The following is a 12,667-nucleotide window of genomic DNA, read 5'->3' as shown; positions in this document are numbered from 1 at the left end:
TTTGCATATTGTGCTCTCTTACAACTTGGGATCCAGATACCCAAATTCTGCCTTGGTTTTTCATCCCCAGTCCTTTTCCTCTTCAAATTAGAGCCAACATTGAGGGTGATGTTGGTGCTATATGCATGTTTAATAAGAATTTGGTTACTAGTAGAAATGATGGCATGGGATGTCCATTAGAAGGCATTGTTGCAAAAGCAGTGCCAATTTGGAAATAAGTGTTTTTGTCATTTGTAGACCTTAATGAGTTGTGAAAGAATGCAGCACAGCAGGTCTTTGAGAGTGGGAGGGGCAAGAGGATGAGGAAGGCACCAAGGAGAGTGGGTGGAATGGGTGAAATGACAGGGAGGAGGCAACAGATATTGGGTGCATCAGCAACAAATGGAATGATAGGATGAACTCATGATAAATGGTAAGAATTACTAGTTTCTAGATGGGGGGAGGTGATTGGGAGGACAGGAGACCATGGGAAGGGAAGCTTTTCTACAGTTCCACCAATTCCCTATAGTTCCCTCCAAATTGTTCCACTCCACTTCCTCTTTCATTCTGACAGTGGATCTGGGAACTGTAATTTCATAGATTGTCAGCAGATGACCAGCAGGTGGTGCTAAGAAATTATGTGACATGTCTGAATGCCATGTAAAGTGTGCCATCAAGTCGATTTCGACTCCATGTGCCCACAGAGCCCTGTGGTTTTCTTTTGTAGTATACAGGAGGGGTTTACCATAGCCTCCTCCTGTGTAGTGGGAGGGCAAGTGTGGTGTAGTGGTTAGAGTGTTGGACTAGGACCGGGGAGACCCGAGTTCAAGTCCCCATTCAGCCATGAGACTTGCTGGGTGACTCTGGGCCAGTCACTTCTCTCTCCCTCTAACCTACTTCACAGGGTTGTTGTGAAAGAGAAACTTAAGTATGTAGTACACTGCTCTGGGCTCCTTGGAGGAAGAGCAGGCTATAAATGTTAATTTTTTAAAAAAGTAGTATGAGATTATGGCCTTTCAGCATCTTCCTATATCACTGCTGCCTGATATTGTACCAGCGGGGATTCGAACCGGCAACCTTCTGCTTGTTAGTCAAGCAGTTCCCCGCTGCACCCCTTAAGGTGACTAAATGTCATGTAGAAACCCTGTAAAATCTCCCCTTGTAATTTGCATTTATGTTGAAATAAATTGCCATCTAGATAGACCCCAGTATTGCCCATCTATCTAGTGTGTGTGTGTGAGGGGTGGAGGAGGAGAGATGCAAAAAAAGAGAGCACTGGCTGATATGATGCCCAGTTCTTAGGGACATGGAGTGACTTGCTGAGCTGCTACTGCAGAAATGGAGGAGAGACTGGAAAGTCTAAGCAGTACTGCTAGAAGTATTACTGTATTTCCCACCATCGCAAATGGGAATAAGTGCTGGAACGCTTCTAGCACTACCATCCTATCTCTCCTCCAGCCTCAGTGCTACTTCTGTCTCTGCAGCAGTGGCTCTGCAAATTGCTCTCTGTCCCTAAGAACTGTGTGTCATGTTAGCCAATGACTGTACATTTTCAAGATGAAATGAAATTCCCATATTTACATCTTCCCTTAGTGGAAGGTCACAGGGGCAGTCTTGCTGCTTAGGAACAGCCTTGCTGTGAAGGAATAGCTTTTAAAATGTGTTTGAGGGGATATGTGTGTTCTAGCACTAGAGAGCGGGAGTGCACACAAAAGTGAAGAGAAAAATAAGCACATTCAGGTGAATAAAAATTACAAAATTGGAATGGTTACTGTGGAATCAGTTCTAGGAGAGGGGAGGCCAAGTGATAATTGATTCTAGCCAGACCAGTGGAGAGGGCCTCACTGACTCATTTCTTCTTCTGATGGATGTCAGATTTGGGCTAAATAGCCACTGCATGCCCCAGATTGCAGTCTTATGGATAGTTACTTCAGTATTGCAGAAAAATCAGCAGGGACTTGGATAAAAGCTCATTTAACTTGGTAAGACTTGCTTCTGAATAAACATGCATAGAATTGGGCTGCATATCTAAAAATACACAATAATTTTATGTTCTACAGCTTGTTGGTTAGCCTACTGAATGACTTACGGAGGACACTAGTACTGTCAGAGTTTGAGATGAGACATGGGGGTCAGAGTGCTATGCTTTGTCTTGCCTTGAGGTCCTACATTGAGTACAGAGCAGAAAGACCTGAGAATCTGGCCCAGATATATCATATTATGAATAATCCTTTGAAGAGAAAATTGTGCTGTGCTATTTTTGTGGTATTAATATGTTAATGACTTCACGGCTATGCTTATATATTGAGAGAAAATCTGAGTTAATATTTGTAATACAGTGCCTTAAGCTATTGACCAGGGATGTGCAAAAAGTTTCAACGTCAAAACGTTTTTACTCAAAATGGGCCATACCAAGTGTTTCAAGCTGGAAACAAAACACCCTTTAAATAAAGGGCTATTTTCAAGCTCTTAACAAAACAAACTTGTTTTTGATTCAAACGTTTTGATGTTTTGAGCCATTTTGGAGGCCTGTTTTTCCCTTGGTGGTTGGTTTTCTGGCACTTTCCAATTGCCTTGTGATCTCCTTGCTTCTTGGTTAACTTGTTATCATACAAATTAAATAAGGAGTCATAATTGTGTGTGACAGAGCAACCTGTGCCAATGACATTACTGCAGTGTGGCACTGTGGCTGGGTCAGTGATTCTTTTTTGGCCATTTTTGGACTGTGTTTGAAATGTGTGTTCTGTGTTGGGAGGGACAGATGTTGCCAAAACAGCTCTATCTTGGGGTTACACAAAAAGCACCCCTCCTATGCACTTGGAACTGTGGGCTCATTGTCTCATTTTGGATACCTCAGTTCATGGGATCATGAACATTTCACCTGCCCATATTTGGCAAAGACTCAACGGTCAGTCGCTTGGCACGGGCAAAGCCTGGGGCAAGGTGCCCCAAGGTCACAAAAACGAAAGACTGCAAGGGGCTATCCCCAGCCTCTCTCTCATTATCTCAAGAGAGGACGACCTGCCAGCGAGTACACCTAATTCAAAAGGTACATCTCTAGGGAAGACAACATTTTTGCAAGAGAGATAGCATTACCAGCACTATCTACAGAAACTCAGATAAGAGTAAGCATTTCCCAATCCAACATTAATAGCTTAATTGCCTGTCAATGACCAGAGTGGAGATAGCCCATGAAAATCTAAAAATTTATATATCTTTGCACCTGGAATGTCATCTCCATCCTGAGTTAAGCCTTAAGCCCAGCTATTCACATATCCACTAGAGATGTGCCCGGGCTGGCAGGGCAGGGAGTGGTTCCCTTAAGGAGCCGGTAAGGAGCTCCTTATCTGCTTGTCCCTGCCCCACCGTTTTTCTGGGCATAGTGCCCGGTCCTCAACTGGCTAAATGGGCTGTGGTGCTGTTCCCTGCTGCCTCTGCATGGCATTGGCACATGCACCAACCATTTGCATGGTCAGCAACACCATGTTGACCACACAAATGCTGGCCATGTGTGCGCCAATGCCACATGGAGGTTGCAGGGAACAGTGCTGCAGCCCCTTGCAGCTGGTTGGAGACTGGGCGCCACACCCCGAAAAGTGGTGGGGTGAGGACGAGCAGGTAAGGAGCTCCTTACCGGCTTCTTAAGGGAACTGTTCCTTGACCTGTCAAGTTGGCTCAAACGCTGGCACCCAAGCCAGTTTGGCACTTCCCAGAGGAGGCGCCAAACCAGCTCATGCACATCCTTAATTTCCACGTGTATTTCCACATGCTACTCTTGCCTTTTGTTTGGCAAGTCACACACAAGTCACATTTCAAATTGCAGTGCAAAAGTTGTGTGAGCACTCTGTGAGTGCAGCTTGCTCTGGCCATAGGGAACAGTGGCAAAACTCACAACACCCCATTGTTCCCCATGGGTAGCTCCTAGAGACACCAAAGTAGATTGTGTGGTATGACATGATGGATGCCACCTACCACCCAACCCGCAAAAGAAATGGGCAAGCAGGCAATTTTAAATAAATTTTTAACCTTTTCCCCAAATCCCCATAGGATCCTGTAGATGGCACCCATCATACCCTACTACTCAACCCAGTTTGGTGTCCCTAGGAGCTACCCATGGGGAACAGTTTGGTGTCCCTAGGAGCTACCCATGGGTTGTGTTTCGAGTTTTCTCATTGTTCCCTATCACTAAAACACTCAAAATGTTTCAAGTTCTGTTTCATTGAAACAACCGGTTCAACCACTGTTTCAACTAAACGTTTCTGCCATTTGAATTTTGTTTTGAGCTTGAAACAAAATGCAAAATCCGTTTTGTGTGCATCCTACTACTGACAGAATAATTTACAGATACAGCATTATAGTTAAATACTGATGTCTTAACTATGATCAATTGTTGACACTTTATTATTTTCTCATTTATATTAAAAGCAGCTAATTTTTTTTGCATGTCAAAATTAACTTATTCATAACTGAACAGTAGTTTTGTATAAAAGACAAAATATAAAGGTATACTAATAAGCACAATATTTTAATAAGCCCCATTATAAAGAAAATCCTCTATAATAAAAGCCTAAGTGTGCGCCCATGTCAAATGCCTGCCGTGTGTCCGTGTCTCGCGGAGCGCATGCCCAGAAAACGCCGAGGGAGACACGACCGCCAGCACCAGGCAGCCATGTTGGTCGGTTGATTGCCCGGCCGCGGAAAGGTCAGAAGTGGCCACCGCGAAGAAGCCGGGGAAGCCCCGCGAAGCCAGGGAAGAGGCGGTGGGGGAAACTGGCCGAGGCACGGCCGAGGCGGCGGTGGAGCCAGGGCCGAGGCCTGGCCGTGCCGCCGAAGCCGGGCAGGGGGAAGAGGCGGCGGGGGAAGCTGGCCGAGGTTGTGGTGGAGCCGCCGCTGAGGCCTGGTGGCGCCGCCGAAGCCGGGCGGGGGGGAGACTTTGGGGCCCTTGCCCAGCCGAGGAGACCGGCCGCAGCATGGAGGCTGGCGGCGGTGGGAGGGGGAATGGCGGCGGAGGCCCCGGAGCACACAACTCCACTAGCGCCCGTTATTTAACGGGCCATAAATCACTAGTATTTTATAAAATTTATAAGTTTCATTTTATGATCATGTTGAATGCACATCTAGCTAAGGAACTCTGTGAAGGCAGGCCTCTGTGTGTGCCATTGGCTGGATCAGGAACCACAGGTGTAAACCAGATATGCATCTGAATTAGCATCTAAATGTGGATTCCATCTATACACATTGCATTGCTTTCAATAGGATATGCATTCAAATGTGTATCCTCATTTACTTTTTGGCACAATTAGTTACACACAAATGCCTTTTAAAAGCACAACTAGATCTTAATCAGGGCTTGCTGTTTAACCATATTTGTAGTTTGAATTGCAAACTCTTAGCACTGTGTATAGTAATTTCTCATTATTTGTATTTGATATACTAATTATAAGACTTTCCTATTTGTACTGGCTTTTAATGCCTATGAAAAGATTTTAGATTAAAACATTTTCTAGCAGCTCATATTTACCGACATGGCTTGGGACCGTGTTGTGACAGGGGTACCTGTCAGACTACACCCATATGTGGGCATGTGGGGCTGAGGGCTGGGGCATATTATATTCCCTTTGGCTAGTTTAGGAGCTGCAACAGCTGGTTTGCCAGCTTTGTCATCAAGACTTGGTCGAAGTTAGTTTGTAATGTGTTTGGGTTTGTCTAGAGATGGGGAGATAGGGGGTGCCTTGGTTGATTGTGGGGCAGTCATTCCGGTGGTGGCTGGGAATAGAAGAAGTAACATTGGCAGGTCAACAGGCAGTTCCAGGGGAAGGGGAGTCAGAAATTTAATAACTATCTTCCTCTTCGGCTGTTCTGCCAGCTCTTTGACCTTGAGGAGTGCTGCCAACAACCCATATAGCCTCACCTTACTCCTTTGTAATGCCAGGTTGGTCCAGAATAAACTTGAATTCATCCATGATTTGATTCTGGATGAAGGGGCCGACCTGGTGTGCATCACAGAGACTTGGTTGGGGGAGGCAAGTGGCCCAGCTTCTCCCTCCAGGGTATTCTGTAGAGGAGCAGGTGAGGGGATGTGGGTAGGTAGGTAAGTGGCTGTGGTCTATAAGGATAACATCTCCCTTACTAGATACCTGTTGGGGTATCTGACAATATTGAATGTGTGTACTTAAGTTTGGGGACCAGGGATAGATTGGGACTTCTGTTGGTGTACTGATCACCCCGCTGCCCAACAGAATCCCTTACTGAGCTCACGGACTTGATTGCAGAACATGCGTTGGAGTCTCCAGGACTTTTGGTGCTGGGGGACTTCAATGTTCACTTCAGGATCAACTTGTCCGGGGCAGCTCAGGAGTTCATAGTGACCATGACAACTATGGGCCTATCCCAAGTGATCTCTGAACCAATGCATGTTTCAGGTCACACCCTTGATTTCGTCTTTCACTCTGATCAGGGTGGTGTTCCGTGGGTGGGGAATCCTGTGATTTCCCCATTGTCATGAACGGACCACCATCTGGTTAAGGTTGGACTCACAATCACTTCCCACCTTTGCAGGGGCGATGGACCTATTAGGATGGTCCGCCTGAGAAGGTTATCGGATCCAATAGGATTTCAAGAAGCCTTGGAGGGATTTAGTGTTTGCTCTTGATGATCCTGTTGATGCCCTGGTGGAGAACTGGAACAGCAAACTCACTGGGGCAGTAGACATGATTACTCCTAAGCGTCCTCTTCGACCCACTTCAAAACTGGAGTGCAAGTGGAGAAAGACTCGGCTTGAATGCTACAGATTGCAACATAGAGCTCATTTTAAGACTTATACTCAGGCAATACGTGCGGCAAAGAAGCTATTCTTTTCTGCCTGTATTGCATCCTTAAGTTCACGTCTGGCGGAGTTGTTCAGGGTTGTGAGAGGGCTAGTATGTGCCAATCCGCCCTTGAATCAGAATCTGGAACCATTGATTACCCACTGTGATTTCTTTAATGAATTATTTGTGGGGAAAATCTCTCGTATTCGGACCGACTTAAATTTCGTCTCCACAATTACTTCAGTGTCTGATGTGGAGGTGTCCAGTGGCTCCTCTTGTGTGATTAGGTTGGATCAGTTCCAGTTTGTGACTCCTGAGGATGTGGACAAGCTGATTGGAACGGTGCGGCCTACCACCTGTCCTCTTGACCCTTGCCCAACATGGCTTATACTATCTGACAGGGGGGTTGTTGTAGAAGGCCTGATAGAGATTATAAATGTGTTTCTGAGGGAAGGTAGGATGCCTCCTTGTTTTAAGGAAGCAATTATTAGACCGCTTCTGAAGAAGCCTACCTTGGATCCCTCAGAGTTGAGCAACTATAGGCCTGTCTCCAAACTTCTGTGGTTAGGCAAGGTAATTGAGAGGGTGGTGACCTCCCAGCTCCAGACAGTCTTGGAGGAAACTGATTATCTTGACCCATTTCAAACTGGCTTTCGGGCTGGCTATGGGGTGGAGACTGCCTTGGTTGGCCTGATGGATGATCTCCAACTGGGAATGGGCAGAGGAAGTGTGACTCTGTTGGTCCTTTTGGACCTCTCGGCGGCTTTCAATACTATCGACCAGAGTATCCTTCTGGAGTGTCTAGGGGGTTGGGAGTTGGAGGCACGGCTTTGCAGTGGTTCCACTCCTACCTCTTGGGCAGGTTCCAGATGGTATCCCTTGGAGACTGCTGTTCTTCAAAATCTGAACTTTTGTATGGTGTGCCTCAGGGCTCCATATTGTCTCTGATGTTGTTTAACATCTACATGAAACCGCTGGGAGAGGTCATCAGGAGATTTGGTGCAGGGTGCTATCAGTATGCTGATGACACCCAAATCTATTTCTCCATGTCAGCATCATCGGGAGAGGGCATAACCTCCCTAAATGCCTGCCTGGAGGCAGTGATGGGCTGGATGAGGGATAACAAACTGAGACTGAATCCAGATAAGATGGAGGTACTCATTGTGCGGGGTCGGAACTCAAGAGACTATTTTGATCTGCCGGTTCTGGATGGGGCCACACTTCCCCAGAAGGAACATGTACGCAGTCTAGGGCTGCTTCTGGATCCAAGACTCTTCCTGGTCTGCCAGGTTGAGGCGGTGACCAGAAGTGCCTTCTATCAGCTTCGGCTGATACACCAGCTGCGTCCTTTTCTTGAGGTGAATGACCTCAAAACAGTGGTACATCTGCTGGTAACCTCCAGACTGGATTATTCCAATGTGCTCTATATGGGGCTGCCCTTGTATGTTGTCCAGAAACTACAGTTGGTCCAGAATGCAGCAGCCAGGTTGGTCTCTGGGTCATCTCGGAGAGACCATATAACTCCTGTATTGAAGGAGCTACACTGGCTGCTGATATGTTTCTGGGCAGAATACAAGGTGTTGGCTATAACCTATAAAGCCCTAAACAGCTTGGGCCCTGGGTATTTAAGAGAACATCTTCTTCGTCATGAACCCCACCACCCACTGTGATCAGCTGGAGAGGTTGGATTGCATTTGCCACTGGCTCGTCTGGTGGCCACTCAGGGATGGGCCTTTGCTGCTGCCCCGAGGCTTTGGAATACGCTCCCTAGTGAAATATGAGCCTCGCCTCCCCATCTCTGACAGCTTTAAAAAGGTCTTTAAGGACGTATCTGTTCACCCAGGCTAATAATCAGGGGCATAGCAAGGTTGTAGTGGGCCCAGAGAGAAGATTTTAAAATGCCCCCCTGCCACTGAAGCTCAGCTCATGAAGTAAAGAAATTTTAAATGAGGCTGAATAGTGGTAACAAAAAGCATAGTAAAATTTATTTTATATATCTCCTATGTGCCACAATAGAACATCATCCTAAATTATTTTTAAAAGTTTTGTAAATTGTGGACGATGCAAATCATTTAATGGTACTAGAGAAAGACATGCTGTTCTGGTAGCTCCAGGTCTTAACACTCACATCAATTTTGGAGGATGAATACAACTGAAGGAAGCTGAGGTGGGTGTGTGGCTGGGGGAGTCAGCCATGTGACTTGCCTCTGGGGCCCCCCTCCCAGTCAGTGGGCCCCCAGACAACTGTCTCCCCTTGCCCTATTATAGTTATGCCCCTGCTTTTAATTAATATTGTTTTAATGGTTTTAATGCTGTTTTAAAATATTGTTTTAAAAAATTTTCAATTGTGGTGTTTTAAACTTTTTGTTTTTGTTTTAATTAATGTTTTATTTTCTATTTTTATTTTGTTGTAAACCGCCCAGAGACCTAAGTTTGGGGCAGTATAAAAATATGTAAATAAATAAATAAATAAATAAAATTAAATAAAATTATTTAGACCCATTTCAAACTGGATTTTTGGCAGACTATGGGGTGGAGACTGCCTTGGTCGCCCTGATGGATGATCTCCAATTGAGAACTGACAAAAGAAGTGTGATTCTGTTGTTCCTTTTGGATATCTCGGTGGCTTTCGATACTATCAACCATAGTATCCTTCTGGAATGTCTGAGAGAGTTGTGGGTGGGAGGCACTGTCTTACAGTGGTTCCACTCCCAGCTCTTGGACAGATTCCAGATGGTGTTGATTGGAGACTGTTGCTCTTCAAAATCTGAGCTCATATATGGCGTCCCTCAGGGCTCCATACTGTCTCCAATGCTCTTTAACATCTACGTGAAACCGCTGGGAGAGATCATCAGGGGATTTGGTGCAGGGTGCTATCAGTATGCTGATGACACCCAGATCTACTTCTCCATGTCAACATCCTCAGGTGATGGCATAACCTCCCTAAATGCCTACCTGGAAGCAGTAATGGGCTGGATGAGGGAGAATAAACTGAGACTGAATCTAGATAAGATGGAGCTACTTATTGTGCGGGGTCAGAACCCCAGAGACTATTTTGATCTACTTGTTCTAGATGAGGTCACACTTCCCCAAAAGGAACAAGTACGCAGTCTAGGAGTGCTTCTGGATCCAGAGGTGGTCAGAGGTGCTTTCTATCAGCTTCAGTCTATACACCAGCTGCGCCCATTTCTTGAGATGAATGACCTTAAAACAGTGGTACATATGTTGGTAACCTCCTGACTTGATTTTTGCAATGTGCTCTATTTGGGGCTGCCTTTGTATGTAGTCTGGAAACTCCAGTTGGTACAGAATGTAGCAGCCAGGTTGGTCTCTGGGTCATCTTGGAGAGACCACATTACTCTTTTGTTGATAGAACTACGCTGGCTGCCAATAGGTTTCAGTGCAAAATACAAAGTGCTGGTTATAACCTATAAAGCCCTAAATGGCTTAGGCCCTGGGTATTTAAGAGAACGTCTTCTTCATTATGACTCCCACCGCCCATTGAGGTCGTCTGGAGATGTCCATCTCCAGTTGCCACCAGCTCAGCTGGCAGCCACACGGAGAAGGGCCTTCTCGGTTGCTGCCCCAAGACTGTGGACTGTGCTCCCTACTGAAATACGATCCTCCCCATCTCTGACAATTTTTTAAAAGCACTTGAAAACTCACCTTTTCAGCCAAGTTTTTCCAGCCTTCTGCATTTTTAAAGTTTTAACCTGTTTTTAATTTTTAGATTGCCTTAATTGTTTTAAGATTTTTGTGAATTTTTTTACTTGTTTTATATTGTTGTTAACTGCCCAGAGACGGAAGTTTGGGTCTGTGTACAAATTTGACTGTCTGTCCGACTGACAGATAAATAAGAACTTTCCAGAGCCCTCTGTTCGGCATCTCAGGCTGTACTAATGAGGGATTGACAGAGGAAGTGTGACTCTGTTGGTCCTTTTGGATCTCTCTGAGTCTTTCAATACTATCAACCCTAATATCCTTCTGGACTGTCTGATAGGGTTGGGAGTGAGAGGCATTGCTTTGCACTGGGTTCATTCCTGCCTCTTGGGCAGATTCCAGATGGTATCACTTGGAGACTTTTGTTTTTCAAAATATGAACTTTTATATGGCATCCCACAGGGCATCATACTGTCTCCAATGCTTTTTAAAATATCTTCATGAAACTGCTGGGAGAGATCATCAGGAGATTTGGTGCAGGGTGTTATCAGTTTGTTAATGATACCCAAATCTATTTCTCCATGTCAACATTGTCAGGAGAAGGCATAACCTCCCTAAATGTCTGCCTGGAGGCAGTGATGAGCTGGATAAGGGAAAACTGAGACAATAAGAGGTCTTTATTGTGAGGGGACTAGAGACAGAGCCTTTTTGGTTGTGGCCCCTTGACTTTGGAACACTCTCCTAGAAGAACTTCACCATGCTCCCTCCCTCAGTGTTTTTAAAAAACAATTAAAGACACATCTTTAAGATAAGCTTTTGTATTCCCCCCCTTGCCGTGTATATTTGGTAGGTTTCTTCATTTTTAGCTTTTTACTTATAACTTTTAATTTTAAACTTTTAAAATCTAATGTTTAAATGTGGTTTTTGCTTGGTCTTCTTACCTTTTACCTTTTATTATTTTTTATTGTTTTATGTTGTATCTATTTTATTAATATTGTGAGCTGCCTCAAGCTGTATTGTACTGGAGAGGTGGGGTGTACATATTTTAAATAAAAGAAATTAAAAAAGAAATACTTTGTACTTGGCAAATTTACCACTTAGTTGTATCTAATATTTTCAGCCCATTTTAAATGAATAGCATGAGAGCTGCTTTTTGTTCCCTTGTTGGTAATTACACTTGGACAATTGTTAATATGAGGTGTTAATCTTTTATTTGGACGAATCCGAGTTAAAATGATATATGATTTTCCTTGGCAGAAACATTTTTTCTTCAGCAGAATATATTCATACCAAGCAGGACCTATATTATAAGTAAATTAAGTATGCCACTTTTATGTCCTCTTTAAAAATCCCAATGGCTAATAAGGACTATCTTTGAAGATGAAATTTCCTATTTCTTTCAGTGTATGTTGCAGAAATATTCACTGTTCAAATATTCAATTATTCAACTGAAACTGCATTCTGTATTTACTAGGATGGTTACCCTAGACATTTTCCTTTTCCAATTTCTATGCTTTCTGGCTGAAATAAATACATTTCTCATGTGTCAGAATCCATTGATTTGTGTGGCACATGATTTCTCTGTAGGATTTCAGGTGGCTAAATGTGATGACATATTTGTGCATTCCAGTTACTTGTCTGTCTAGTGGCTGAACTGATAATCTTGTTTAGCAGATATTGTTCTAGATTGTTGTCAGTAGTTATAATCTCACACTGCCATTTTAGAGAACTTAGTCAAAAAGAAAATTATTATAAAAGCATACAAATGTTCCCTTCTAATCCACTATGCATGTGTAAGTTACATTCTAATGAAAAGAGAGGTTTACAATATGAACCAATCAAAGTCAAGCTCTTTTAAGTCCCAATAATTTTAGAGAGAGTTAAGCATATGCCAGATGTTCACATTGACAAAACGTGCTTACTTTGGTTAGATTGTGCCTTTAATTTTTTGCAGAAGTATCAGTCACCTAAACTAGTTCTCTCTATTTAAGTAGCTGTAAATGAATTGTTTTGCTTCAAGCCACAGGGAGGGTCATATTAGAAATAGATTGGATTCCTGGATAGCTGCTGGAGTGTATGTCAAAAAAGCCAATTAGGGAGCATCATGTGTGAATATATATATGCAATTAACTCCCTGGGTACTTATAGAAGGAGCTCCTCTTTCTGAGCTATATACTGTATTTACCCAAACAGAAGACAACTTGGAATTTAAGACAATT

Source organism: Hemicordylus capensis, chromosome 1 (assembly GCF_027244095.1).
Source record: "Hemicordylus capensis ecotype Gifberg chromosome 1, rHemCap1.1.pri, whole genome shotgun sequence".
NCBI classification, from domain to species: domain Eukaryota; kingdom Metazoa; phylum Chordata; class Lepidosauria; order Squamata; family Cordylidae; genus Hemicordylus; species Hemicordylus capensis.
The sequence above is the reverse complement of the archived record's forward strand: the minus strand, read 5'-3'. Positions refer to the sequence as shown.